Below are 5,438 nucleotides of genomic sequence, written 5' to 3'. Positions count from 1 at the left end.
TCCTTTCTGGCCTTTTTCTGCAACGCTTACATTCTATTGGAGTCCGGTCAGTCAACCACTTGCTCCATCGGTTATCCCTTATATATTCTTGCTACATGACCTGCCCACCTCCATTTCAGTTCTTTTATAACTCCTTTAATGTCTCTGACTTTAGTCTGCTCTCTCACCCAAGTTGATCTTTTCCTGTTTCTTAAAGATATTCTCAACACTGACCTTTCCATTGCTCTTTGAGAATGGATTAGTTGATTATCCATCGATTTTGTCAATTTCCAGGTCTCACAACCATACGTCATAGCTGGGATTACACATTTGTTATACACTTATCGTTCCATACATATTGGCAAGCTGCTTTTCATGATAACTCTGTGTTTACCGAAAGCTTTCCACCCAACTGTAATGCGTCTTTTATTTCCCTATCATGGTCTTTCGTTAGTTTCAGTATGTCTATCTATCTATATACCTAGGGTGCTTCCCTCAAGGAAAGGGAGGTAGCCGAGACAGGACGACACGCTCCTCATTTACTCATCCATTCAAACACATTCATTCGCATCTTAGCCCCAAAGGGGAGAACGGACAGATCCTCACCGCACCACAGTATGTGTCCCAAATAATTGTACTCCACGAATTCTTCAAGAATTTCTACACTTACTCTGGTGACGGTCTTTTGTGTAGGCTATCTGGATGAAACATTAGTTTTACTCCGGTTCATCGATAGCCCTACTTTGATACTTTCTCTATTTAGGTCATTAAACATTTCTTGCAGAGTCTCTGCTGTTTCTTGGATTAGGATAATGTCATCTGCAAATCTTAAATGGTTTAGGTTTTCTCCATCTATGATTACTCCTTTGTTTTTCCGGTCTAGCTTTCTTAAAATGCTTTATAGGCATACTGTAAAAAATTTTGTTGAAACTGTATGTCCCTGACGCACGCCTTTCTCAATCATAATTTTTTCCGCTTCTTAATGTAATTTAACTGTAACAGTTTCCTCTTTATATATGTTTTCGAGCGGTTTTACAATGTTCTCGCAATGAAGTAGTAATTGCTTTGTGCACCACTGAGTCGAAAGCCTTTTCGTAAACACGAAAACCAAAACACAGTGGTTTGTTATATTCTGTAGTTTTCTCAATACTTGATTCATTGTGTGTAGTTGATCAGTAGTCGAATACCCGCTTCGGAATCCTGCCTGTTCACGAGGTTGGTTTTCTTACAAATTTGTTGGTATTCTGTTCGTTAAGGACTTCAGTGAAGAGCTTGTAAATAACTGGTAATAAGCTAATGGGTCGGTAGTTACTAAATTAACTATTTCATTACACCACATTTTGGGAAAATTCTTCTTTTTTTTGTACTGAGTAAATAAGTGGGCGAGCCTGTTTCGTACTTCTACTACTGTGTCCGTCAGTAAATCTGCTACTATTCCATCTCCTCGGGCCTTCCCTCTTTTCATGCTGTTAAGAGAAATATTTAGTTCGTCGGGTGTTACATCAGGTATTTCTTTTGTGTCAACTGAAACTTGGCTATTGGTACTACTGTTATTGGTGCATACAGTTCTTTGTAAAATTCTTCAACCCTCTTCACTATTCTATCTCCGCATTTAATGACCTCACGATTTTTGTCTTTCAGTGGTATAATTTGTCGCTTTCCTAGTTCCATTTTACTTCGGAGCTATTTCAGACATTTTCCTTTTCTGATGGCTTCTTTGATCTGACCCAAGTTTATCTTTCTTTTCTCTTTTCTCTGTCTCTTGTTGATAAGCTTACTGTAGTTAATTCTGCTCTTTCTATTTCATCTTTGTTTTTATTTTCATTTTCTTTCTTTTCATGAGGTCGAGGTTTTTTTCTGAGTACTTGTAGGTTTGGTTGTATAGCTGTCCCTATTACCTCTGCTGGTTCTTTTAGCACTTTTGTTAGACTATCATTCAACTCATCAGTGTCACATTCAGCATAACTTAGAGCTTAAATCTGTTCGTTACTTCTAACTGAAAGGCTGCTTTGTTTTCGCTTACTTTTATCGGGCATATTTTATTTTTTATTTATCTATCTATCTATCTATTGCCAGACGCCTCAATCCCGTTTGGGGTGGCCACAAACAAATCGCCTCCAAGTCGCCCTGTCCCCCGCCATTTCACTGCCCTGCTCCCAACTCACACCCCCCTCTCTCATATACCTCTCCACCCCATCCCTCCATCTCATCCTCGGTCTCCCCCTCCCTCTTCCACCCTCCACCTTACTCATATACACTCTCTTCGTCAGTCTTTCACCCTCCATCCTCTCCACATGGCCAAACCACCTCAGTGTGTTCCTCACAACGCTTCCTATCACATCCACATCCACACCACAACGCTCCTTTATATCCTCATTCGTCAGCCTGTCTCTCCACGTGACTCCACAGGCTCCTCTTAAATAACTCATTTCCACTGCTCTCACTCTTGACTTGTGTCCTTCCAACAATGTCCAAGCTTCACATCCGTACGTTAGAGTTGGTATCACAATACTGTCATGTAGTAACTTTTACTTCCATGCTCACTTCCCTGTTTCTTATCACTGCTTTCAAGGAACCAGCAACCTTTCTTCCCTGCTGTACCCTTTCAAGCACTTCACCCTCCAAACCTCCATCCTTACTCATCACACTACCCAAATACTTAAACGTACTCACATTTTCCAATTCCTCACCATCCAACCTCGCTGTACATTCACTGACTTCACCTCTCTCAAAGACCATCACTTTACTCTTCCCTACATTCACCTTTAGGTTCCGTTTCTTACACACTCTCCCAAACTCATCCACCAAGCCTTGCAGCTCCCCTTCGTCTTCACTCAACAACACAGTATCATCTGCAAACAACAGTACAGGGAGTTTCCAAACACTATCCTCTCTCACCAGGGCCACTCCAACATCCACTACCCTACCTTGTACCTCTTTTATTACCCCATCCATGTACAGATTGAACAACCATGGAGACATGACACATCCCTGTTTCAAACCAACTTTCAAAGAGAAAAATTCACTTAGTTCACCATCCACACGCACTGCAGCCTTCGCACCATCGTACATACTCTTCACAGCATTCAACAACTTCCCATCTACTCCATATATTCTTAACACTTTCCACAATCCTTGTCTATCCACCCTGTCATATGCTTTCTCCAAATCCATGAAAGCCGCATACAACTTCTTTCCCTTCTCTAGAAACTTTTCCACTAAAGATCTAAGAATGAATATCTGATCTACACAACCTCTTCCCTTCCTAAAGCCTCCCTGTTCTTCTCCAACTAATTTCTCTGTTCTTTCTCTAACTCTGTCTATAAGTATCCTACCATACACTTTTCCTATTATACTAAGAAGACAAATGCCCCTATGATTACCACACACTTCTTTTTCCCCTTTTCCTTTGTACAAGGGAATAATTATACCTGACTTCCAATCCTCCGGGACTCTACCTTCCTCCCAGGCCAATCTGCACATCTTCCACATCCATTCTACTACTATCTCTCCCCCATGCTTCAGCATTTCACCACACACTCCATCAATTCCTGGGGCTTTCCCCAATTTAACTTTCTTCATTGCTTCCACAACTTCTATCCTACTGATTTCTTCCTGTCTTCTCACCTCCCTAGTTCTCCCAGTCATTCCCCAGCCACTTATACTCGCATTACTTCCATCCTCTACGTTCAACAATTCCTTAAAGTGTTCTCTCCATCTGCTCACTTTTTCTCCCTTCTCCACTAGTAATCTACCATTTTTATCTTTCACTCCCCTGCTAACTTCACTTCCACCCTGTCTTACTCTTTTCACTTCTCTCCAGAACATTTTCTTACAGTCCCTCCACTTTACACTCAAATTCCTTCCAAATTCCTCATCCACTCTCTTCTTACTCTCTCTTACTAATCTTTTCACCTCTCTCTTCCTTTCCACATATAACTCTCTCTTCCGCCTCTCAACTTCTTCCACGCCCCTATTTCTCATCCATTCATTGTATGCTTTCTTCTTTTGTGCCACTGCCTGTTTCACCTCTTCAGTCCACCACGCTGTTCCTTGCACCCCCCTCCGTCTTCTCTTCCTTCCACACACCACATCACATGCTGCACATATTTCTTCTGTAAATATCTTACACACACCTTCCACGTCTCCCATCTGCTCCAGTTCATATTTGCCCAATCGTTCCTCCACTTCTCTCTTATACTCTGCCTTTTTCTCATCCTCTTCTAACCTTTCCACTCTTCTTGCAACTACTCCTTCCTCTCGTCTTCCCCTTCTTCTATTCCTCCATCTTACTTGCATCCTAATTCTGGCCACGACCAAGTAGTGGTCAGAAAGTCCACTCCCCCAACCTCTATACACTCTTGCATCCTTTACACATCTTTGCATCCTTTCATCCACACACACATAATCAATCATTGCCTTCCTTTCATTCAGTTCACCACCCACCCTTCTCATCACTCGCCATGTATACCTGTGGATCATTTTATGCCTGAAGAGGGTATTGGCTATTACCAACCCCCTCCCAGCACAAATGTCCACTAACGCACTCCCATTCTCATCTACCTCAGCAGGCACACCCCACTCACCAACTATTCCATCCACCTTCACATTACCAACTTTACCATTCATATCACCAATCAAAAACACTCTCTCATTCCTTCCAAACTTTTCCATGCACACTTCCACATTTGTCCAGAACTCTTCTCTCACTCTTCTAGCACGATCTTGCGTTGGCGCATACACACACACAATCGCCCACATTTGTATTCCAACTTTCAACTTTACCCACACAATCCTTGACCCAACTGATCCATACTGTCTTATGCTCTTCTTCCATCTTTTACTCACAACTATACAGACTCCTTCCTTTGCCCTCTCATTCTCATCTACTCCTGCACTTCTGAAATTGAATCTCGCTATGCAACCCACCATTCTGTTGTCACTTCGTTTATTTTTCATTCATTCATTCATTGCCAGACGCCATGTATCCCAGACGGGGTGGCCAAGGGCTTAGAGTTAATTGTTTTACAGGGAGGGGCACTAATCCTCCACCAACCCCACTTGACACGTAGGGATGCCAACAGCATCTGGTGTTCCCAGGCGGCCACCCATCCAAGTACTAACCAGACCCAACGTTGCTTAACTTCGCTGATCGGACGGGAAGCGGTGTACTCAACGTGGTACTTTGTTGATAACTGTGACATTTATGATCGTGTTATTCTTATCTGCTATAATGAATTCGAGATCAGTCTTTGTTTTTCCATTAGGACTTGTCCAGGTTCATTTTCTCCCTGCTGTTTTGTGGAAGAATGTGTTCATTATTCTCATGTTATATATTTCAGCAAAATTTACTACCATTTCACCTCTATCATTCCATTCTTCCACTCCGAATTTTCCCATACATGCTTCTCCATTTCTCGATTTGCCAACATTTGCCCTGAAGTCACCCATGAGTATAG

General features: G+C 42.1%; 1 pseudogene; it reads right to left on the bottom strand.

The window, feature by feature from the left end:
- Positions 1-5,053: 5,053 nt before the first annotated feature.
- Positions 5,054-5,173, bottom strand: LOC145402817 (5S ribosomal RNA; annotated as a pseudogene).
- Positions 5,174-5,438: the final 265 nt, after the last annotated feature.

This window comes from Coenobita brevimanus, chromosome 6 (genome assembly GCF_032717465.1).
Source record: "Coenobita brevimanus isolate Jiangsu-jjx chromosome 6, ASM3271746v2, whole genome shotgun sequence".
NCBI lineage: Eukaryota > Metazoa > Arthropoda > Malacostraca > Decapoda > Coenobitidae > Coenobita > Coenobita brevimanus.
Note: the sequence above shows the minus strand (reverse complement) of the source record. Positions and strands in the feature narration are given on the sequence as shown.